Source organism: Equus caballus, chromosome 15 (genome assembly GCF_041296265.1).
Source record: "Equus caballus isolate H_3958 breed thoroughbred chromosome 15, TB-T2T, whole genome shotgun sequence".
Taxonomy (NCBI): Eukaryota; Metazoa; Chordata; class Mammalia; order Perissodactyla; family Equidae; genus Equus; species Equus caballus.
In genome coordinates, this window is record NC_091698.1 from 98754703 (window position 1) to 98780279 (window position 25577).

Sequence of the window (25577 nt, forward strand, 5' to 3'; positions counted from 1 at the left end):
CTCTTCCCTTCCTCCTCCACTTTAGAGACTACAAGCAACAGTTTCTTGGCACTGAGGCGATTAGGGGAAAAGCTCATCTCTGGGAAGTTGTACCCCCATGCTAACCCTTCTGTGACTGGTAGCCCAAATTCACATCACCTAAAGGGTCCAAAAAACTTCAAGAAGTAAGTTTAGATTAAGGCGATCCTGGAGTGGGGATGCTCCTAGATGCGTGGCAGGAGAAAGTGCAAATCCTTTCTGGAAGTCACGTTCATCCCAGGACTCAAAAAATTCCCACTAGGTAATTTTTCAAGAACAGTAAGCAGCAATCAGTAAAATATCAAGAAGCATGCAGGGAAATAAGGCAACAAGAGCAAGAATAAGCAAAAAAAAAAAAAAAAAAAAACCCAGAGATTTAAGCTGACCCACAAATACTTCATATAGTAGAACAATAGGAAGCAAATGATAAAACTGTTTATTATGTTAAATAAAATACAAGCTTAGAAATATCTGTAGGAAACAGAGGACTATAAAAACCTGACCTTGAAGATTTTTTTAAAGAATCAAGTAGATCTTTTTTTATAGAAATGAAAAATACAATAACTGAAATTTAAAATTCAACAGATAGGTTTAATAGATTAGACACAGACAAAGAGAGAATCAGTTAAGTGGAAGATGGATCCAGAGAAATTTCCCAACTGACAGCCCAGAGAGACAAAAAGATGAAAATAATGAAAAAGAGGTTCCGGACAGAAAGGATAGAGTAAGAAGGTCTAAATACATTTAATTGGAGTTCCAGAGGGAGAAACAAGAGAGAAGGGGGCAAGGCTATTCTTTGAAGAGATAATATCTGAAAAATTTTCAGAATGGATGAAAAATGCCAATCCATAGATTTAAGAAGACCAAGAAGTACCAGAGATGAAAAATAAAAAGTGAAAAAGACATTTGCCTGTCACAGCACTGTCTCTTACTGGCGGGGTAACCCAACAATGTGTCCAAGGGGCTGATATTACTTGGTCAATCCTGGGATATGGAGCTCCTGTCAGGGGATGAGCAAAGCAAGAGCAAGTGCGATAACTGCCTCTGCGAAGCCCGCTCCTTCTTTCCTGGCCTAGGTCTGCTGAGGGCCATGATCAGCACGACCGCCGAGGTGCTAGGACATCATATCCTCCTTCTGTTTATTGTTCACAGCACAAGAGAGATGGAGGAAATGATGGAAACCCCCTTCCTCCAAGGCAAGGTTAATTTATTATTAAGAAATCTATCATAACTCCAATGTTTCGCCCACCCCACCCTTTAACTTAGTCGCCACGTCCACCCTGTAGTGCCGTGCACTTAGGATTGGATAGCAAACACTCTGGGAACTCTTACCTAGCAAAAGGACTCATGGAGGAAAGTTCAATCATGTAAATTCTTTGAATGTCAAAGCTTAGGTTTGATGCAGTCCAACATCTCATTTTAAGATGGAGAAACTGAGGCCAGAGAAAGTAAGGAACACAGGGAGAGTCTGTGGCAAGGCCAGCCTAGGCTGGGGTCTCCTGATTCCTAGTCTGGGGTGCGATCCGTCGTCCAGCTGCTGACTTCTGAGAGAACCAGGCAGCAGGTTACTTCAGTCTCAGGGATGGCATTTCCACGATTGTTCGTTATAGCATGTCCCAGGGTGTGTGCAAAAGACGACTCCCCAAAGCTTCCCCAGCAGGTGACACGGGAACACAGAGATAGACACCCCAATAGGTCAAAACAGCCCCAGTTACATAAACGTGACAGCAAATTGTGACTCATTGCGGTGTAATGGGAAAATCATATTGGTCACTAGGAAAAGTAAAAGGATCACGGTGTTGAGTCACTGGGCCCACCCTCCTGTGGAGCCTGCACCTACCGGTTGATTCAGAGTCTGGGCTTTGTCTTCCTTTCTTCCACATCGACGTTTCAATATTTCACAATGGAACTTCACAAGTGATGTAAATGTCGACAGAAGGCTGGGCCAAAGCCTCACGCTCTGTGTCTGGAGTGTTCCAGTGGGTGGGCTCCACACCCACACCCAAACGAGTGATAATAATAACTAATAGTGCCGAGCGCCTTCTGTATTCCAAAAGGACACTTGGACCCTTGAGATTCTTTATACAGATGAGTCCTTATGACAACTTGATGAGATAGGCATTGTCCCCATTTGTCAGATGAGAGAACTGAGGTTAAGAAGGATTAAGAACATGCCTGAGTCTCACAGTTAGTAGGGAATGACAGAGGCAGGATTCACCCCAGGCAAATCCACGGAAAGGCCTACCCTCTCTACCAGGCAGTCTGAGAGTCTGAGGACTGCCTCGGTGACCTAAGAGAAGGCCTACCCGAGGTGGTGCCTGTCACATGGAAGAGGAGAGGGCCCTACTCTCCGGGTGACTGTGCCGTAGGTGTGGTTCCCCCTTTTAGTAGATTGGAAGAGTTGAGGTGGGGGAAGAAAACCCAGCACAGCTCTCTGAAGAGGACTTTTTGTTCAGTGGAGAGCATCTGTGACTCCTTTGGTAGACTGCATTCTGACTTAACCATCCAAGACCATGTGGAAAGTTCTGGAAGGCAACCTTTTACTCAACACTGACGTGGAGCGCTTTGAGGGAGGTCTCCCCAATCCCCTGCTCTGGCCTATACCAGCCACAGTAGTGAAAACTCACCCAGAATAATATTTTTCAAAGCAGCTGTTTACTTGGTGGGCTACGTGGGGAGGATTGCCTCTTTCTCAGGCAGTTCCAGCTGAGCCACATGAAAAGGCACTATTTTGATGGCCTGAGGACTAATTCACTTATTTACATACGTTATGGTATGATCCACTTCCTCGGCCACATCTCTTTTTAATCTTCAAATTGGAAAACTGAGCATACATATATCCAATTGCCTGAGAGCCTCAGGGACCCAGTGCATCAGGGTCAGACCCTCTGCCTCCAGCTGGAGAAGTGAGAAGCTGACCTGGTTTCTCCACAGTGGTTTCCTCACAGCGTTGAAGGGTCATTGCCAAGCACAGGTCTCATGCAGCCCAATGCTTTTCCTATAGCGAGGATGCCCCGCTTGACCTGGAGGTGGTTCCTCAGAGTACCAAAGAGGAGGAGGGGTCTCTCCCTGCATCCACCCAGCTGTGACCACCCCTCAACTCTCTACCAACACGGGCACCACAGTTCTAGGAGGACGAGCCCCTCCCTCTGCAGTGTGTCAAGACCAAGGGTGCCTGTGCCAATGCTCACGTGGGCTCCTTGGGATCCAGTCCTTCCCAGCCCTTCGCAGCCTCCATCCCACTTGGCAGCTGCCGGGTCAACAGTGTGCAGTGTGTTCCTGTCGGAGGCTCTCCCTGCCTGGCCACCCCAGGCCAAGTCCCCTCGCTCATGTGGCGCCTTGTCTCTCCCACCCTCGGAGGTTCTGATGATGTTGAACTTCACCTGCCTCACTCCATACACGTACAGAAATCAGTTCCAGATGGACTGGAGATCTCTGTGTGAAAGGTGACACAACAACGTCTTCAGAAGGAAAAATAGGAGAACATCCTCATGGTCTTGGGATTAGTGAAGATTTCTTAAAGAAAACACAAAAAGTGTTAACCATAAGGGAAAAAACTAATAAATTGGACCTAATAAAATTAAGAATCGGGGCTGGCCCCGAGGCCCAGTGGTTAAGTTCATGCGCTCTGCTGCAGGCGGCTCAGTGTTTCGTTGGTTCGAATGCTGGGAGCGGACACGGCACTGCTCGTCAAACCACGCTGGGGCGGCGTCCCACATGCCACAACTAGAAGGACCCACAACAAAGAATATACAACTATGTACCGGGGGACTTTGGGGATAAAAAGGAAAAAAATAAAATCTTTAAAAAAAAAATTAAGAATCACCATTCATCAAATGGCACCATTAAGAGGGTGAAAAGGCCAACCGCAGAGTCAACGTTCTCTGTGATACATATTTCTAACACAGGATGTGTCTTCAGAATATATACTTAAAAATTCCCACAGATCAAGAATAGTCAGACAACCCAATAGAAAAATAGGCAAAAAAACTTGAACAGGCCGGCCCTGTCCAAAAGAATAAATCCAATGGCCATTTACTCATTGCAAGTGAAAATGTGCTTGACTTCCTCAACCATCGGGGACAGGAAGTTAAAATCAGCATGTGGTTCTACGACACACCGCCATAGTGGCTAAAACAGAAAAGACAATATCTAGTGTTGGCGAGAGTGCAGGGCGACTGTCAGCCTGCTAGTGGGAGTGAAGTGGGTACGGTCATTTTGGGAAGCTGTTCAGAAGGATCTACTGAGGCTAAACAGAAGCTGACCTCTAGCCCGGCAATTCCATGCCCAGGACGTGCCCGACAACAATGTACGCGCATGTGCACAGAGGCGTGTGACTCACGGGAGTCAAAACTGACGGTCACCCAAATGTCTATCAATAAATCAAGATAGAGTCACGTGAGGGAACTGGACACAGCAGTGAGAACAAACTGCTGATTCTCGTAATGGCGTGTGCGACACACGGGAAGCTTAGCAAAGCAGCAGACGCAAGAGAGAACAGGCTGCATGCTTCAAATACTGTCTGTGAAATTCGAAACAGTGAACAGGGCTCGGCAGTGTAAGAAGTCAGACGAGAGGCTACCCTCGGGGGAGTTAGTGACCCGGAGGGGGCCCAAGGTAGCTTCCGGAATATTCCGTTTCTTGCTCTGGGTGCTAGTTTCACCTTTCACCAAGTTGTTCACTAATAACGTGCGTGCTTTCCTGCTGTGGGCTATAGTCAACAAAGGTTTTCTTTAGAAAATGTAAAGGGAAGGGGTCAGGGTCTCTATGCCTTTCCTTCCAGGAGGCTTCTGTCACTGTTTATGAATTTGTCCACCCCTCACCCCTGCCGGGCCCCTTGAACTCCGTGTTTCAAGGATTATCTCCAGGAGCGGCCTTTGTTGAGACAGTGCACACCTGTGACTCTCCCGCGTGCCTAACTGTGAGGCTGGCTGGGGGCCTCTGGCCAGAACACACACACTTGCTGTTTTTCTGATTATCTGAGAACTGCGGGCCCATTGTAGAACGCTGAGAAAATACAAAAAACAATAAAGGAGAACATAGAAATCCTCCATGACCCTATTGCCCAAAGACAAAAGAAGTTACCTTTTTGGCATGTTTTCGTCCAGTCTTTTTTTTAAACGTGTATTGCATGAATACATTTTTTTAACTGCTTCATTGAGGTCTAATTTAAATACAATAAAAGTCACCTGTTTTAAGAGTACGACTCAAAGACTTTTAGTAAATTTGCACAGCTGTGCAGCCATCGCCACAATCCAGTTTTAGAATATTTCCATCTCTCTCAAAGGACCCCTTACGCCCATCTGCCGCCGGTCCCCACTCCCAGCCCAGCCCCAGGCAGCCACTGATCTGCTTGCTGCCTCTATAAATTTGTCCTTCTGGACATTTCATATAAATGGAATCACACAACATGACGTCGCCTGTATCTGGCTTATTGCACTTACCATAATGCTTCTGAGGTTCATCCATGTTACAGCATGTGTAATTTATTCCTTTTTATTCTTGAATATTATTCTAAGGGACGGCTATACCACATTTTGTTTATCCATTTATCAGTTGATGAACATTTGGATTTTTTTCCCTTTGGGGCTATTAGGAGTAACGCTGCTGTGAAAATTTGTGTGTAACTTTTTGTATGGCCATTTCTTTTCCTTTCTCTCGGGTGGGTTCCCATGGGGGAATTCCTGGGTTGTATGGTAAAATTAGGGTTAACTTTTTAAGAACTAACAAACTGTTTTTTGGGGGCGGCTCTATCATTTTTCATTCCCATCAGCCAAGTTGACACTTAGTGTTGCAAATTTTTAAAATTATAGCCATTCTAGTCAGTGGGAAGTGGTATCTGACTGTAGTTTTAATTTGCAGTTTAATTTGCAGTTCCCTAATGACTAATGAATTGAGCATCTACTATATGTTTATAGCCATTTGTATATCACTTTTGATGACGTGTCTATTCCAATATTTTCCCTATTTTTAAAATTGGGTTGTTTGTCTTTTTATTGGGTTGTAATAGTTCTTTATATATTCTGGATCCAAGTCCTTTATTGAATATATGATTAACAAATATTTTCTACCAGTGGATGGCTTGTCTTTTCATTTTCCTAGTGGTGTCTTTTGTAGCACAAAAGCTTTTAATTTTGATGAAGTCCACTTTATCAATTTTTTTCTTTTATCACTTGTATTCTTGGTGTTGTATCTGAGAACTCTTTGCCTAGCCCAAGGTCACAAAGATTTTGCCCTATGTGTTTCCCTAAAAATCTTATAGCTTAAGTCTTATGCTTATGTCTAGGATCTGTTTTGAGTTAACTTTTGTTTAAGTGTGAGTAAAGGGTCTAAATTCATCTTTTTGCATGTAGATATATAATTATTCCAGCACCGTTTGCTGAAAAAAAGTTATTTCCCATCATTGATTTGCCTTGCCACCTTTGTTGAAAATCAGTTGACTATAAATGTAAGGGTTTATTTCTAGACTTTCGCTTCTGTTTCATTGATCTGTCTATAGATATAAATAACTTTATGCCAATACTATACTGTATTGTAGCTTTACAAGTTTTGACATCAGGAAGCATGAGTCCTCCATCTTTGTTCTTCCTCTTTTTTTTTTTTCTTTTGGTGAAGAAGATTGGCACTGAGCTAACATCTGTTGCCAATCTTCTTCTTTTTGCTTGAGGAAGATTGTCCCTGAGCTAACATATGTGCCAATCTTCCTCTATTTTTTGCATGTGGGACGCTGCCACACACACCTTGATGAGCGGTGTGTAGGTCCGTAACCAAGATCTGAACTTGCACACTCTGAGCTGTCGAATCGGAGCATGTGAACTTAACCACTAGGCCACCAGGCTGGATCCTCTTATTCTTATTCAAAATTGTTTTGACTATTCTCAGATCTTTGTATTTCCATCTAAATTTGAGGATTAGCTTCTCAATTTCTGCAAAAACGCCTGCTGAGGTTTTCATATAGATTGAATCCCTAGTTCTGAATATAGCACTGAATCTCTAGTTCACTTTAAAGAGAATTACCCTCTTACCAGTACTGAGTCTTCCAAAATATGAACATGGAACATTGTCCCATTTATTTAAATCTTTAGTTTCTGTCAGGGATGTTTCGTAGTTTTTGGTGTGCAAGACCTGTACATGTTTTGTCGAATTTATTTCTAAGTATTTTATTCTCTTTGGTGCCATTGTGAGTGGAATTGCTCTCTTAATTTCAATGTTGGATTGTCAGCTTATTTTTTACATTGATCTTTAAACTTTGACCTTACTGAACTTGTTCATTACTTCTAGTAGTGTGTGTGTGTGTGTGTGTGTGTGTGTGTGTGTGTGTTCCTCAGGATGTCCTGTCTACAGGATCATGCCGTCTGCCAGTAAAGACAGTTTTGCCTCTCTCTTTCCTATCTGGGTGCCTTTTATTTCTTTTCTTGCCCAATTGCACTGGCCAGCACCTCCAGTAGGATACTGAAGAGAGTGGGAGAGTGAGCATCCTTTCTTTGTTACCAGTCTTAGAAATCATTGTCTTTTACCATGTGTTATGATTTTAGCTGTAGATTTTTGTTAAATGCATTTTATTAGGTTGAGGAAGTTTCCTTCTATTACTAATTTGTTGAGAGTTTATCACGAATGAGTGTTAGATTTTGTCAAATTCATTTTTCTGCGTCTCTTGATCATGTGGTTTTTTATCTTTATTTCATTTATATGATGTATCATATTAATTTATTTCCTTGCATTCTTGGGATCAATCCCACTAAGTCATGGTGTATAATTTTTTGTTGGATTTGGCTTGCTAGTATTTTTTTTCTTTTGAGAATTTTTGTATCTATGCTTACAAGAAGCATTGGTCTGTAGTTTTATTTTCTTGAGATGTCCTTATCTGGTTTTGGTATCAGGGTAATTCCGACCTCATAGAATGAGTTGGTAAATATTCCCCCTTCTTCTATTTTCTGGAAGAGATCGTGAAGGATGGGTGTTATTTCTTCTTTAAATATTTGATGGAATTCACCAGTGAAGCCAGCTGGGCCTGGACTTTTCTTTGTGGGAAGTTTTAAAATTACTAGTTCAGTTTCTTTACATGCTCCAAGTATATTCAGATTATCTGTTTCTTCCTGAATCAGTTTTGGTCACTTGTGTCTAGAAATTTATCTTTTTCATCTTAGTCATCTATTTGTTGGCATAAATTTTTCGTAGTATTCCCTTATGATCCTTTAATTTTGATAGATTAGCAGTGATGTCCCCTCTTTCATTCCCGATTTTGGTAATTGGTGACTTCTCTCTTTTTTGCTCGGTCAGTCTCCCTAAAGGTGGTCGACGTTGTTGGGCAAATGTTAGTTTCATTGATTTCCTCTTTTGTTTCTCCTTTTCCTATTTTATTGATTCCCATTTAATCTTTATTCAATGTATATATTTTAAATGTAACGATTCATATAGCTTTATATCCTGTTCTTTTCCTTAAAATTCTCATAAATATTTTCCCATCACTAAATATTCCTTAACACCCAGTTTTTGCAGCATTTTTAAAATATTCCATTGCATCACTTAGCCATTGCCCTGTTGGTAAACATTTGAATGGTTTCCTTGTTTCTCGTGTCATGAACAATGCCTAGATGAACATCCTTCTACTTACATCTAATTATTTCTTTAGGGTAGTTCCTTAAAAGCAGGCTTCCTGGGTCAAAGGTGAGAACATTAATGCCTCCCTGGAGGGTGTCCCGAGTTACGCCCTCGCTGGTTGGTGTGAGAGTGTTCATTTGACGGCACTCCCGTTACGGATGTTTAAGTAGAAGTGCTGGCCCAGGTTTTCTGGGGCTCAGTGACAGTGGGGCCCCTGAGGGCTGCAGTCAGGCTGACTGTGAACATGGCCCCTCGAGCTGCCTTTGGTTGAGGGCAGGTGGGGAGAAGGTGGACGATGCTCTCTCCCAGGTCGGTCTCAAGGCTGGGGACCAGTGCTTGCTGGCCTTGGTAATTAGCAGCTTTGAGGCCCATGATTACCTCCCTCGGCCTCGGCAAGTGGGAACCTGGTGGCTGGTTCACGGGCTCCTGGGAGCCACCTGCTTCCCTCAGGGTCAAGGGTCTGTGTCACTCATTCAGTTCCGCACACACTTGTTAAAGTGCCACACATCGGCCACCAGAGTGATCTTTCCAAAGCACAGATGAGTTTGGCTCACCCCATACTCAAAGCGCTCCATCGTCTGCAAGGAAGGAAGGGCAAGCTCTTTAGCTTGGTGTCCCGCAACCTTCCAGCTTTGTTCGTTCTTTCACTGATGCAACAAATATGAGGACCCACTATATGCCAGCCACTTTCTAGGTACTGGGATACAGCAATGGTGAAGACGGGAATCCTCGCCTTCAGGAAGCTTCCAGGGCACCCAGCCCTCCCAGCACCCTGCTCTCCCACACACACCTGTGCTGTAACTGTGCCAGCCTCCTGCGAACACAGAGCATCGAGAAGCATCTTTCTCTCTCACCAGTTTGGCCCCACCTTCCTGGAACGTCTGCCGCTGCCGGCTGGTTGTAAACTTCTGCCCGGCCAACAGGACCCTTCAGAGGTTACCTCTTAAAGAAGCTCCCCATGCCCCATTGGGCCAGGGTACAGGCCCTGCTCACAGCAGGCCATCAGCAGTGCTGGTTGGATTGAAGTGTGCTGGGCCGAGGGCCAGCTCCCAGCGATGCCTGGATCTCCCACACACAGGGCTGCTTCGGTCCCGCCCCCTCCTGGTTCCCTCCCTACCATCTGAAGACAGCCAGCAGGAGGGGTGCAGGCGGACGGGGGTGCAGGGGGATGGGTCACAGTGGGCCAGTGTGGGATGGCAGAAGCCTTGCTGGACACCAGCTGGGTGCCCCTGGTAGGCTGTGCACCCTCTTGGGCTTTGGGATGCTGCTCTGCATGACAAAGGGCTCAGACTAGATTGAGTCCCTAGAAACCAGTGACCCAAACAGTCCGCCTCCAGGGATTTCATTACAAGTCAGACTCCTGGTCCTGGCCCAGGAGGGTCTGATCTGTCTTTTCAATGACTGAGCACTAAGCTGCGAGGCTTGGTGGCCATGTGTATGACCATTGTCCCACGACGCCCAGTCATGCCCCAAGTCCCAGCCTGGGAGTCCCTTCAGAGGTGGCCCCCTCTGCTGTCCCAGGAGGCCCTACCAGCCACAGCTATCCTGCAGGAGTGGGTGATGAGGAGCTGCCAGGCCCAGCGGGGCAACAAGGGGCAGGTGCGCTAACTGGGGAGGGTCTGCTCCCTCCCTGAGCCTCAGTTTCCTCATCTGTTCCATGGGGGACCCCTGCTGGCCCGCCTCACAGGTGGTGCTGATGTGAGGGTCTGAGCCACTCCCTGTGGGAGCAATGCCCAGGCCTGGCCCCACATCAGTCTGGTGCTGAGCCTCCAGGGGGGAACGCAAGAGAAGAAAGGACACGACTCAGGTGGGGGCCAAGCAGAAGCTGGACCCCCAGATAGCCGTGAGGCAAAGGCTGAGTGGCAGGCGTGCAGGAATTGGGCTGGGAGCAGCGGGCCCCCAGTGCCCCTCGCTGACACCGGCCCTGGGTGAACACAACACCCCCTGTTAGAGGCCCGGGGCCGACCCCGGGTGGGTGCTGCTCAAGACCAGGTTTCTTCCCTCTTCCGCAGAGATGGAGAACCTGGGGGCGAGGCTGAGGCTGCCTCACCTCAGGAAACCCACTGTGGCCAGAAACGGAGGCCAAAACCAACAAGGCTGACCCAGGACTCTGGCCAGCTCCATCTGTCTGGGCTGGAGACGTGTAAACTACAAGTGAGGTCAGAGCACTAGGTGACCCTGAGCATCATCTAGACTGAAGTGTTCGTCTTACAGATGAGCAAACAGGCGAACCCACTGAGCATGAAATCCGAGTTCCCCGATGAGGGACCGGTTCCTACTCAGCTGTCATCGAGGCCCAGGAGCCCTGACGCCCAGTGGCTTTCGTGTCTCCTTAGGCCGGCCCGTGCCTGGATCCTCCTGGGTGTTTACCTTGAGACTTGCCTGGAAGGGGGTTCTGGGCAAGGGGCTGTGAGAGAGGTTTCTCTTCTCTCCCACCCCCAGCTCGGTTGGGAGCAACTGCATGAGCGCCCCGGTTCAGCCCTGCCAGCCTCGAGGGAAGGAGAGCGATGTATTTACCGTGAGGCTGATTTTGGACTGAGGGCTTCTCCTTCGGGGACAGCAAGGCTGGGAGGTGGGAATTTTTATCTCCTTTTTACAAAGGCAGGAAGAGCCCGAAGTCACACAGCCTGCCCCTCGAGGTCTGGGATTTGAACCCAGGCCCTTCAAGTAAAGGAGAGAGCTCTGGAAAGGGGAGAGAGAAGTCCACGATGGCTTCAGCCCCTCTGGCTGGGAGGACGAAATGTCAGGCACACCTAGTAGGCACGTTGTAGCTGACCGTTCTCCATGTGTTTCTGTGCCTGACTTTTGTTTCCTAACCACAACAATCTGGCGGCGGGGATGTTACTATCCCCATTTGCAGACAAGGAAACTGAGGCTCGGAGCAGCACGTGTCCTGCTTGGGGTCACCTGGCTAGTAAGGATGGAGGCAGAATTGAAGCCTGGTGCCGTCTGACACCCCCTTTCTCTGGCTCCATTCAGAGCCCCCTGGCGAGTAAGTGGGGGTGAGAGCGGTTCCAGTGCTGGAGCTGCATGTGCCCTTCCACTTCACATGTGGGGAAACTGAGGCTCCGAGGGGCCGACTGACTTGCTGAAGGTCACACAGATGGCACAAAGGCCAGCCTGTCACACAAGCCCAGCAGTTTTTCCCAGACCCTGCCCCCTTCCAATCCCGTTCTCAACCTTCGTCCAGCATTTCCAGACCCCCTCGCTGACACGCACGACGCGAGGCCACCTCAGGTCCCCCTGCCAGCCGTGGGAAGCAGGCCCAACAGAGACGGGAAGGGGGTGTCCACAAGCACCCCGCAGAACACCGCCATTTGGTACTTTCAGCTTTTTGCAAATCCTGAAATATCACCTTTTAATTACTTAATTTTCTGCATTTGTTCGTTTATTTAGACTAGCCGGGGGGCCCTCCAGCCTGGCGTATTAGAGAACTTCTTGCTTTTTAATAATAATACTTGGCGTTTATATAGTGCGTTTCATGTTCAAAGTGCTGTACAGAGTTCACTAATTAGTCGGAGCCCTAACTGCCTCCCTGGGCAGGCTTGACCAAGTTCTCAGGCTCCTAATAGTGAGGGATGTGAGTCTTCCTGCTGCCCGACCCCCGGTTCCCGCTCTGGACCCCTGTTTCTGTCCGCAGCGGAGACTCTGGGCCATCGGTCATGGCTTGGCCCTGTATGCTGAGCCATGCCCAGGGCTGGGGACACGGAGCTGGGCCAGACAGGCTGCCACATCTGGGAGCCCTCTGAGCGGTGAGGGAGACAGACCACGTGCAGAAGACCCTAGTGCTGGCGTGGACGCCATGGGGGAAAAAAGCCAGGGGATATGGGAGGGGGAATGCACAAAGGACGTGGTGACCCTCTGGGCAGCCCAGAGCGGGCTCCCTGGAGGAGGGGATTTGAGGAGTGAAGAGGAGCTTTCCGGGCAGGCGAGGCAGAGGGAACGGCTTATGCAGAGTGGTGGCACTGAGAAGCAGGAGTTCAGCACTGAAATGAGGAGGGGAGGAGTGACGGGGACAGAGGCCGGGGCCAGGCTGCAGTGGGCTGAGAGGCCCCTCAGGAGCCGTGGTCTTATGCATAGATAATGGGGCTCTCGGTGTGGTTCCACTCATTCGAGGTTATTCTTCAGGCAGTGTCCAGGCTGAGTTGAGGGCAGGAGCAAAATGGGAAGGCCTGAACTGGGGCAGGTGGAGAGAAGGACAGACCCAAGCGTGACACGTGTGGAGATGAACAGGACTCAGCAACCTGGCAGGTGGGAATGGAGGGGAGTGTCGCAGTGGGGCAGCCTGAGCTCCTCAAGTCATTAAGGGGACGCTGGGATGGCGGCACTGGTGGACGTCCAGGGGAGCCACAGAGAGACAGCCACTGAATGACTGTGGATGGATCTGTGGGTCCAGAGCCTGGAGGAGGTTCTGGGAGGAGGTCTGGAGAGAGCTGGACTGGAAGTCACAGGGTCCATGTCGCGTCTGAGACCTGGGAATGTCTGGGCGCGCTGGGAATAGCAGTATTTAAGGGGTGGGTCAGGGAAAGGGGCTGGTGTAGGCGGCTGAGCTGAGGTGGGCAGAGTGGGGTGAGGTCAGGGCAACGTCATCTCCACAGGATGGTGTCACTGAAGCCGAAGGAGGAGAATTTCAGGACAGGAACAGTGCGGTAAGGCCAGGAAAGGAGGCCTGGGAAGTGTCTGCTGCCTCTGGCCTCCTGGAGTTCAGGGAATTGGGAGACCAGTGTTGGAGGGCAGAGCGCACGGGCGAGGAAGGGCCAGCTGGGGTGCACCTGGGGCCGGTAATGGGAGAGGCGGTCGGGCAGTGGCTGGTAGAGGAGCAGGCAAAGGAAGGTTTCAGAAATCAAGAGAAGCTCACGCATGACTGTGTCCAGAAGAGAGAACGGAGGTGAGCAGAGAAGAGGAAGCAGGCTGACCTGGGGGGGGATGCCGAAGAGCCCAGCAAGCGTCTTCCCTGCTGGGCTGCATGAGGCCGCACAGTGGGCAGGCGGGCTGGCTGGAACGCAGGGAGCTCCTGCCTGTGGATGAGGGTTGTCTCTGGGGAGGAAGAGGTGAGTCTGTTGTGGCAGAAGGACCCGGCCTGGCATGGGAGGCTGTGAGCCTGCCCTGGGCCCACCCAGGTCCTCCTCCCGCAGAGCCTGGAGAACTCAGGGGCCGTGGGTGGAGAGCAGGTTTGCTGCGGAGCAGAGGCTCGTGGTCTGCATCTCAGGGACAGCAGAGCCCTCTGATGTTCTTCTCACCTCCTCTTGGGGGCCCTGTTGGTCCAGCTGGGGCTCCCTGCCCTCCCAGAGGCTCCCACAAAGATGGGACTCAGCCGTTTGCTCCTATTCCATCCCAGACTGAACAAAGGGTCCTTGAGGAATGCAGACTCAGCCCTCCTCCCAGTCAAACCTTTGAGTGGGACGAGCGACAGGGGTCAGGTAGCCTGCCCTAATTCCTGATTACCCCACCCAACCTCCAGTGAAAGGGTTCAGACTAGGCTTGAAACCCAAGTCTGTGGGCCCAGAGGGGTGCAGGCCATCAGATCCCACTTCCCACTGACCAAATGCACCAACAGCTGGATACACCCCAACCTGAAGCCATATCATGCCTCTGGTCTGGGGAGACTGGAGGGGACAGCAGAGAAGCATGAGGGCAGGTGGAACAGCAGGGCCCAGGAGCCAGAGGCTGGATCCCCTGCAGCTCTGCCCTGGCCAGGACACTGGCAGTGCCAGCCACTCCACCTTGCAACCAGGGGACATTGAGGATGTGGGAAGGATTAAGGATCGGAGGGGGAGGAGAGGAAGGCCCCTGGAGGAGAAGGGGCAGAGGCAGAGCCCTGTCTGATTGTCCTGGACGACAACAAAGTGGGTCAGGGAAGGAGGCGCTGACTCCTGTGGGCTGGGGCGCTGCCAGGTCTGCGGGACCGGGAGACATTGCTGCCCCCGAGGGAGGGAGGAGCACGCTGGTTCTCAGGCTCCACTCGAGGCTCTGACTAAGGGGCTGCTCAGCGCCCAGGCCCAGCAGCCTGCCAGCTCGGGAGTCCCCGGGGCTGGGAAGGAGAGGAAAGTTAATTGAACAGCTAATCGGTGACAGGCCCCGAGCCAAATAATACTAATGAACTTTTATGGAGCACTGTGCTTGGCACTCCCCTGAGGTCGGCGCATGAATTATCTCATTTAAGGTTCACCGCAGCCCTAGGAGAGAGATGCCAATAGTGCCGTTCCCACTCCACAGATGGGGAAACTGAGGCAGGCTGAAGGTCAGCAATGTCCAAAGCCACGGCACCAGGACTGAGGCCAGCACCGAGCACAGTGCTGCGTGGCCCTCTCACCAGTGCTGCACTGTGGATGCTGTCATCCCCGTGCTGATGGGCGCCAAGACTCAGAACACTTGGAGCATGCGGGGGGGCTTTGGGGGTGGTGGAGTGTGTGTGCGTGGTTGTGTGTATGTGTGTGGTTGCATGGAGAATGTGTGTGGTGTGTGTGTGGTTGTACGGAGTGTGTGTGTGGTTGTGTGTATATATGTGGCTGTATGGAGAGTATGTGTGGTTGTGTGTAGGTGTGTGGTTGTATGGAGTGTGTGTGTGTGTGGTTGTGTGTAGGTGTGTGGTTGTATGGAGTGTGTGTGTGGTTGTGTGTAGGTGTGTGGTTGTATAGTGTGTGTGTGGTTGTGTGTAGGTGTGTGGTTGTATAGAGTGTGTGTGTGGTTGTGTGTAAGTGTGTGGTTGTATGGAGTGTGTGTGTGGTTGTGTGTATGTGTGTGTGTGGTTATGTGTATGTCTGTGGTTGTATGGTGAGTGTGTGTGGTTGTGTGTATGTGTGGTTGTGTGATGTGTATGTTTGTGAGTCCAGAACAACTTACTCCTCACCCAGTCGTGGGCTTCCTCCCTAGCAAAGTGAGCACTTTGGACCGGAAGTGACTGGTCTAACCTTTTTAACCACAAACTCTTAGTGGAAATCTTACCTGGAATCCCCAAGATATAAAGCAGATAAAAAAGGAGTGCTCCAGGTCAGGCCAGAGTTGACGGGACTTCTTCTCTGGGCCCCCAGATGACCTCAGACACCCAAGAAGGGGCCGAGGGCTGCAAAGGGCCCCTGCACGCTACCAGTCTTTGACTCCAAGCCCCCGGCTACTGCTGAGAAATAAGTGCCATCTGGGACTAAGGGTTGCCATCTTTAAACAGAAAGAAGGCTTATGAGTCAGAAAGAAAAAGCAGTGCAGTATAGAGTTGTGTGTAAGCAGGTCACACACCCGCAAACTACATAGAAATAGCCCCAGCACAGAAAGTTAACTTTATTTGCAATATAAAGACATACAAGTTAAATAATCATAAGACAGTGAGTTTTTTCCTTATCATTTTGCAGCCTCTCCCAAAACGTGAATTGAAACTGAAGCCGCTTCGTCGAAAAAAACCCCAGCAGGATTTCTGACAAATATTTAATCCAGTGGTTCCCCCGTGATGTCGGGGGGCCCAGCTCCCAGCGCCTGTGGCAGGAGACGTCAGGGGTGGGCCTGGCGACTTTGAGCGCCTTCAGGATTGAGGAGCCCTGAGGAGCCCCGTGGCATAGCAGTGCTGTGCATACTTTTTTTTCATCCGTGGTATTTATGTGTATGAATTCAACCTGCATGCACTGGGCGCTTTCTGCACCAGCCCTGTGCTGGGAGCTCAGAATCTTGGGGAGCTAGGGAGGCAGAAGCTCTGCCAGCTGGTGCAGAAGGGCTTGGGCCCCCCTGCTCTTCTACTTCTATCTTAGGCTCTGCCCCCCACTTCCCTGGGGCCCCCAGGTGGCTGGGAAGCTGCTGAGAGACAGTCCAGCCACACCAAGGACCTGCCCAGGCTCCCGGAGCAGCGTGCAAACCAGCCAGCTTGGGGTGACAGCCGGCAGCAGCTCCTGGAACGCTAGCTTCCCCAGGTGCACCTGCAGACACGCCTCCCTCCAGCCATCCTTCACTTCCTCCACCGGGCCCTGCTCTCTGGGCTTTGCTCGACGCCTCAATGCGGTGGTTCTCATTTGCATCTTAAGGAAGTCTGATACCATGCCTTCATACCGTCATCTAAGTGGGTTTGTCAGACATACCTGAATCCTTGAGTATCACCATTGGAAAGTCCCCTGAAATCCACACTAATGTGACCTGAGCAGGTGGCTAGCCAGCCCTTGCTTGAATGCCTCCCGTGAATGGGACCTCACTACATTGAAGGCGGTCTCTTCCACTTCTCAATGGTTCTTCTTGGAAACTTTCTCTTAAATTTTCTCCCTAGTGGTTTACGCCCGTACATCCTTAGGGCAGCCCAGAACAACCTTTATCCTTTTCCATAGAACATTTCAAATTCTAGCAAACAGGACTCACGTGGGCCAACCAAAGCTGCAGTCACTTCTACGTTGAGTGCCGCTCACACGTCCACACCTCACCGGTGCCGGACCAGGTCTAGCCTGTGCCTTCAGGCCGGTGTGATCAGGCTCCTGCCTTCAGCCTCCTGGGCTCTCAGCTTGCTCCCTGTTCCGTAAGAGCTCTTCTGGTCTCCTTTCTAAGACCAGAAACATCTATTTTAGTTCACAGAGTTTGCCGAAGAGTCCAGCGAGGTGACCGCAGCCAATGAGACCTGTGCTGGTGGAGGGAGTGAAGTGGCATGGATCCCATGGGCCCAGCTGTACCCCTCACTGCCATGTGTTCTTGAGGGCAGAGCGAGGGGTGCCTGGCCACGGGCATGCCACTCGGCAAGCCGTGTGTCCTGGTGAGAGGCTGCGTCTTCCCAGGGGCCCCCCTCTTCTAATCCACATGAAAGCGGCTGTGAGGGCTGGCTCCAGCCTCCTGGGGGTGTCAGGGCATCTCTGAGCCTCCATTTCCTTATCTGTAAACAATGATATGAGTGGTGGCACCGAGGAGGTGCTTGGAGATATTTGAATGAATGAATGAACGAATGAATCGTGCCCATCTTACTGGGCTGTTGTGCGGACTCAGTGAGATAATACAGGTGCTTCCCCTGCACCTGGCACCCCATAGGTACTCAATAAATGATCACTTCCTTTCTTTACCTCCTTCTCCAAGTCAAAGGAGGAAAACCTGCTGTGAATCCCTCTTCACGCACAGACATCCTGCCACGTGGGTTTCCCTTGCATTTCTTTCTCTTTCCGCACCCTGCTCTGGGCCAGGACCGACCCAGTAGTCCCTTGGGTCCGTGGCTAAGGCGAACGGCAGCTGCATGTGATCGCTGATGGCAGCATGGTTGACTTTGCGCCAGGCTGGCTGTCTTGGCGATGGGCGCTGCCACCCCCGCCCTCTCCCGCAGTGGAGGTGATTATTGGCTGTTGACAGAGGAGGAAAGTTAGGCAGTCGCCCTGCCACCCAGCAGGTGCAACAGCCCTGTTGCATCACAGCCCACACACCCGGCTGCCTGTCACCCACCAAACACACCGGACGACGCCCCGGCCTGGCCGGGCCCAGCCCAGCCAGTGATGCATCGTGACTGTAATTCCCCGCTGCCTCCCCAAACAGCTGGCGGGCCCCGTCTTGCCTGGGCACTATGGGCTCCTGTACTCCCCGAGACCATTATGGGCAGGGAGGCATGAGCAGCCTCTCTGTCTCCTGAGGGGCGGTGGCTCCGAGTGCTTGCACAGGGCTCCGTGGGGTCTGGGGTTCCCTCCTAACTGGCCTCTGGGACCAGCCACCAGAGGCCCAGGGGACAACTTCAGATGGTTCTTGGTTTAAATTATGCAAATAGACTGTGAGGGGTTGGGTGTCGGTTTGGGCGTTAGCTCTGCCACTGACTAGCTGTGACTCTGGGGACGTTTCTAGCATCTCTGAGCCTCAGTTTCATTAGCTGTAAAGGGAGGATAATAATGGCACCTGCTGTACACAGCATTTTAAGTTAAATGAGATAATGCTTATGAAGCCGTAAGCACCATGTGCTTGATGCAGAGTCAGGACTTAATCACAAAGTGACTACCACTCATTGCCGTAACGATGCTTGACTGTTCTTTTCCTTTACTGTTGTCGTTCATGTTGTCAAGTCAACGCTGACTCCCAGTGCCCCTGTGCACAGCAGAACGGAACCCTGCCCCGTCTTTCGCGCCATCCTCTCACCTTCCGGCGCTGTATTAGACAAGGCTCCGCTGCTGTTCACGGGGTTTTCGTGGGCAATTTTTTCGGAAGTGGGTGTCCAGGTCCTTCTCCCTTGTCTGTCTTAGTCTGGAAACTGCTGAAACCTGTCCTCCAGGGGGGACCTGCTGGTATTTGAAATCCTGATGGCATGGCCTCCAGCATTATGGCAATACACGGCCACCACGGTATGACAAGCCACCAGTGGGTGGTGTGGTTCCCCGACAGGGACATGAACCCAGGCTGGGGTGATGAGAGCCCTGAATCTTACCCACTGGGGCACCAGGGCTGGCTTTATCCTTATTCAAGTCAAATAGCCAAATGCAAATGCTCTTTTCTATGATATATGGTGGTGTGGAGAATAGAAAGAAAAAAACCCAGCAACTTTGAATTATAAAAAAATAATAATTGACTTAGGAGGCAATGGGCAGAGAGAGGAATGAGACAAAAATGGCAAAATGTTGATAATTATTAAAGTTCGGTGACGGGGTTCATTATACTATTCTGTTTACTTTGTGTATGTTTGAAATCTTTCATAATAAAACAGAGAAATAGAAATCGTAGTCTGTAAGCCAGGCCAACCTTGGCTGATTGAGGACACTTGCATTAATTTACTGATGAAAATGGGATGGGTTCTCAGTGCTTCTGGTTGAATAGGAGAAAGACGTGTGAACAGATCCTTTGAGAGACGAGCACAGAGGGGGCCTCAAAGGAGGTGAGGCCGGCCCTACATCTGAAGCCAGGCTCAAGGCATCCAACGGCCTTTCAGCAGCGAGAACAGTGTGAGAAAATGTGCAGGGCACACAGGGGGCCCCAAGCTCTTCCGGACCAGGGTGACTTGTGAGGCCAGAGGTGGCAGGGGATGAAGCTGGGCAGGTGGCAAGTGGCAGCTACGGCCAGGCTGCGTAGCGAGGCATTCATCTGGAGACTGAGGAAGAGCCCGGGGCCTCACCAGGTGAAAGAATGGCCACAGTAAGACGTATGTTCTAGAAAGTTCGTTTCACAGCTGGGGGGAGAAGATCTGAGAGAGCCTAAGACCAGCCCGGAAGCTCCCTCGAGGGACATTAAGACCCGAACCACGGCTGGTGAAATTTAGAATCAGCAGGACTAGGATTTAATCAGAGGAGGTGGGAGCCGGACATGGGCGGTCCCCGATTCCTGGCTGGGGTGATTTGTGGTATGTGAATATTGGGAAGGAAGTCATGTGGGATCTTTTGCTAAAAGTGAAGCTGTTGGAACGTTCCAGGAGGAAGATGCTTAAAGTTCAGCCGTGGCTGGAAATGCAGGTTGGTGTCGTGAGCTTGGAGGTGACAGCGGGAGAGCGGGTGGGTCACTCAAGAGGAACCTGGAGAGTGAGAAGGGCAGCGGTCATCCTCAACATAAAGGATGAGAGGGGCAGAAAGGAGAGAGCAATGTCGTGGAAACCAAGACAGAAGAGAGGGTCAGAAGCAGCATCGATGTAGGACGGGGATGGATAAAGGGGTGACATCGCTCATTGGATTTGGCGACACGTCCATCACTGGAGACCTGCTGGAGCTGGGTAAGGGCTGCAGCCGAAACACCACAGGTGAGAAACAAGCGAGAGGCCGGGTCATGGATGCCCAGATGGAACAAGTGTGACGAATCCTTCAAAGAAGGCCGAAGGGGAGGGAGCTGGAGGGAGTGAGACCAAGGCAGGGTCTATTTCTGGTGGGCCGAATTTCCAGGTAGAGGGGAAAGAACCAGGTGAGAGGAAAGGATGAAGCCAGCCCGGACCCAATCCCACAGCTTTGGGCCGCTCACGCCGTGGACACTGCATGACTCAAATGAAGTGCCACAGGTCCCAGGAGGCGTTCTGGGCCAAGTACCTGAAGACGTGGGTTCTGATGCCAGCCCACCAGCCCTCAGTTTCCTCATCGATGAAACGGGCACAAACGTGCCAGGTTATTACCAAGCTCGGGCAAGGTCATGCACGTGGAACTTCTTGGCACATGGTGAAACGCACACATGCGTAAGGGGAGGGCAATCCTCACTAGACGGCGCTGGCCGCGGTCCATAGGCTGTTCTGTGTGCTGCCACCCTCGGGTAAACCTTAGTGTGTCAAGGGTCAGTCTCCACTGTTCCGACCGTGGCAGCCTGAGGTTTGTGAAAAGCTGCGGCGGGCTCTGGGTTGTAGCACATCTCCAACTCCAGGGGCTGCATTTGCCGTGGGGGTGTTTCCAGAGCTCGGTCGCGTCCCCAGCACCCTCCCGGGCTCAGCATCGCTGGTTCCCTGCATGGTTTCTGGGTGAATCAATGGGACAGTTCACACATCCTGTTAGGTAATCATCCTCTCTCCTGGGGATTCCCTGCTTTCCAGGAAGTGATCTGCGGAAAGCCTGCCGCCTCGAGATGCTCCCCGGCCAGCATCATTGCCAGGGTTGCGCAAATCATCAGCCTGCGTGTGAGGAGTGGGAACAAAGGCCAGCCTGCCGAGGTGGGTGCTGCCAGGGAAAAGTGACATAGGCCCGGGGCAAGTAGGATCCAGGCTCCTGAAACCACCCCTGCTGGTTCTCACCCAGGTCCACGTTCTCCAAGGGCCGATTCTCATGATTTTATTGTTATTTGGGTATCAAAGGGTCAGCCCAGGGGAACAACAGACCCTGTCTTCTAACCTACAAAATCGGGTCATTCCAGGAGGAGACACCTGCTTCGTTGCAGTTAAAGATTTAGTACCTTGAAGGCAGCACCAAACTTAGGGCCTAGGAGGGGAATTCAGGATCAGCTGGATCCAGCCAACATTCCACCAAACACCTACTATATGCTTGTGAGAGGTTCTCTTAACCTATCATAAAAGTATAGGATTTTAGGGTCAGAAAGAACTTTTATAGTCATCTAGTCCAACCCTGCCTTCCCAACCCTACGTGTGAACAATCTCTCTAGCAAATCTGCCAGACAGTGGTTCAACCCCTGCTTTGTTAAATACTTCCAGAGCCACAGAACTCACTGCCGTACAACGTGGTCAGCACTGTCTTGTAGCAACTCACCTGATAGGTTTTCTTACTATGAGGATTTTCTGTCCCGCGGGAGGTCTGATTGGTCTCTGCAGAGCCCCAGGGCCCGCATCCACCTGCCAGCCCTCCAGGTATCGAAACACAAACCCCCGTGGCTGCAGCTCCTCCCTCTCACATTTTATTGTTTTGTTAATTGAGATAGAATACACACATCATGAAATTGGCCTTTTAATGTGTACAATTCAGTGGTTTTAGTATATTCACAAGACTGTGTAATCATTGCTACCGTCTAATTCCAGAGTATTTTCATCACCCCAAATAGAAACTCCATATCCGTTAGCAGTCACTCTCCATTCCCCCACCCCCAGCTTCTGACAACCACTAATCTACATTCTATTTCTATTGATTTACCTATTTTGGACATTTCATACAAATGGAATTACACAATATGTGGCCTTTTGTGTCTGGCTTCTTTCACTTAGCACAACGTTCATCCATGTTGAAGCATGTCTCAGTAGTTCATTCCTTTTTATTTGCTAAATAATATTCCATTAGACAGACCACATTTTGTTTGTCCATTCATCAGTTGGTGGACATTTGGGCTGTTTCCTCTTTTTGACTGTTATGAATAACACTGCTATGAACATTTGTGAACAAGTTCTTATATGAATACACGTTTCAATTATTTGGGGTATATACCTAAGAATGGGATTGCTGAGTCACATGGTAACTCTGTTTTTAAGTTTTGAAGTCCTGCCAAACTGTTTTCCAAAGTGGCCACACCATTTTATCTTCCTAATAGCAATGCGTGAGGGTTCCAATTTTCCCACGTTCACTTCAATACTTGTTATTATGGCCATCCATAATCAAAAAGAGTGAAGTGGTATCTCATTGTTGTTTCAATTCCATTTACACAGTGGCTAATGATGTTAAACATCTTTTCATGTGCTTACTAGCCATTTGTACATCTTCTTGGGAGAAAGGTCTACTCAAAGACTTGGCCAATTTTTTTAATTGGGCTGTCTTTTATTATTGAGTTATAAGAGCTCTTTATATATTCTGGATACTAGATTCATAAACTATAGGATTTGCAAACATTTTCTCTAATTCTGCGGGTTGTCTTTTCACTTTCTTGATAGTGTCCTTTGACACACAAAAATTTTAATTTTTTCCCCAGCTCTATTGAGGTATAACTGACAAATAAAATTGTAAGATATTTAAAGTGTATAACATGATGATTTAAAAAATTTTTAATTTTGATGAAGTTTAATTTATCTCTTTTTTTCTTTTGCCTCTTGTGCTTTTGGTTTCACATTTAAGAAATCATTGCCAAATCCAAGGTCATGGAGATTTATGTCTAAAAGTTTTCTTCTAAGAGTTTTATAGTTTTAGCTTTTACATTTAGAAATCTTTGATCCATTTTGAATTATTTTTTGTATATGGTGTGAGGTAGGGGCCTAACTTCATTCTTTCACGTGGAGCTAGCCAGCTGTCCCGGCACCATTTGAATTGTCTTGGCACCATGGTTGAAATCAATCATCCGTATGTGTATGGGTTTATTTCTAGGTTCTAAATTCTATTCCATTGATCTATATGTCTGTCCTTACACTAGTACCACACACGCCTTGATTATAGTTGCTTCATAGTAAGTTTTGCAACTGGGAAGTGTGAGTCCTCCAACTTTGTCCTTCTTTATCAGTATTGTTCTGACTATTCTGGGTCCCTTGAATTTCCATATGAATTTAAGGATCAGCTTGTCAATTTCTGCAAAATAGCCATCTGGAACTTTGATAGGGATCGCACTGAATCTGCACCTCACTGTGGGAAGTATTGCCATCTTAACAATGTTAAGTCTTCCAAGCCATAAACTGGGCGTGTCTTTTGATTTACTTAGGTTTTCTTTCATTTCTTTCAATGACATTCTCCCTCTCCTTTTTGCCCCTCCCGACCTTTTCCTTCCAGCCAAAATAAACGCAGTGCCCCGAGGTTACACATAAGACATGGTTACAAGCCCCTCAGCCTCCTGGCTGGCCCTCTGAATGTCTCTTGTTTGTCCGGGTCCCTCTGACAGTGTGGGCCCAAGAACCCCTGAGCACAGTGATCCCAATCTGGCCTGTATGGCAAAGGAGGAGGATTGTCCCTGTGGTGGCCCCACAGCACCTAGGACACCACACTGACCTCCAGGAACCTGCTTGCCCCTCGACCCCAGCGCGCTGATCCTGTGTTGACTTGTCGGCCTTCCCCAGGACACTGTGAACTCGTTCACAGCAGTGTCACCCAGGCTCGGCCAGCTGTGTGTCTCCAGGGTCTGACTCCAGGGCTCCTGTAAATGTTTGCATAACAAGGTGGCTCTCCTGTCCTGGGTCTAGGCAACTATTCACTCCTCAGAAGAGTATCCTTGGGGATGCCCCAGGATTCAGTGACCCCCTGGCACCTCCTGTGACTTAAAATCCCTCTCTCTTTGTAAACCAAGCATTCTGGGCATTACTGGAGATTCCCATCTCTCCTCTCTAGTTCCACAGCCTGCTTCAAACTGACAGCTAGGGACTTTTAGCTTTAAATGGGAGCATTGTTCACTTTATGAGTACCCAGAGGCTGAGAGATGGAACACTTTAAATGTGATAAATAATAATAATAATAATACTCTCTTCTCCTGGGGGCTGAGCCTTTAAATTAAATGCTTGGTTTGGGTGGCGCCTTCCAACGCCCGCAGGCAGCTTGCCACACTTTCAGATAGGAACTGCAAACGGCGAGGCCGTGACTCAGTCACAGGAGAGACTCCGGAGAACGTTAAGGGTGCTGTTTCTGAGATGCAGCATCTCAGGGGACGGAGGAATCAGGAGTTTCCCAGTAGGGCCGAGACAAGACCAGTTAGAACAGAAGACCCCGGGTTGTAAACTAGAGCCAGAGCCTGAAGGGAATGAGAGCTTCCTCGGGGAGAAAGCCATGAAATGAACCCCCCGAGGTTCTGCCCGTGCTCCTCCCTCGGGAGGCGCTCACTGAGTCAGGTGGTCTAGGGAAACCCCGTGGGCCGAGCCGCCGACACGCCACTGGTGTCCAGATAGCAGGTGGGTACCACACTTCTCTCCTGACTGAGATCCTCACCCTGCGCGGCTGGAGTGATGGTGCTCACCCACCAGAAATTCCGAAGTAGGTGCAACTGGAACTTTCTGGTCCGGTCCTACGTGCTGGGGCATCTTTCCTTCTTAGAGAGGGCACTATAGAAATCTGATTTTTATACCCTGATCATGTTCCGTGTGCATCTGCTTTCGAATGTTATCAACAGTATTTGGGTCTGTGGCCAGGCTCTGAAGCGGAAGAAGTCAGTGAAAAATCCCCATTGTATCTTCATACCAAGCTGCCTTTTGGAATTCCCACTAGCGCCAAAATAAAGACCAAAAGATACAGATGTGGTAGGCGGCTCCCCCCAAAAAAGAGCCTCAGGAAATGACCCTATAGCCCTGCCTACATGCCCAGGACTTCCAACCCCCATTTCAGCACCTCCTCACTCTTCACCAGGAGCAGGCGGTCAAGGAGCCAGGATCTTGAAACACAGAGACCCAAACAAACAAGCCGGAGGAACAGTCTATGCGGGGGCAAGAAAAAAATCATTCTTATTGAAATCCTGAAAGGCATATTAATTCCACCCATGAAACAAGAAACAGATGGTAGACAAAAGGAATGTGCAGAAAACAACAAACACTTCTGGAGAATTAAAAATTTGATAGCAGAGGGCTGGCCCCGTGGCCAAGTGGTTAAGTTCGAGTGCTCCACTTCAGCAGCCCGGGATTCGATGGTTCGGATCCCAGGTGCTGACATGGCACCGCTCATCAGGCCATGCTGTGGCGGTGTCCCACATGGCAGAACCAGAATGACCTATAACTAGGATATACAGCTATGTACTGG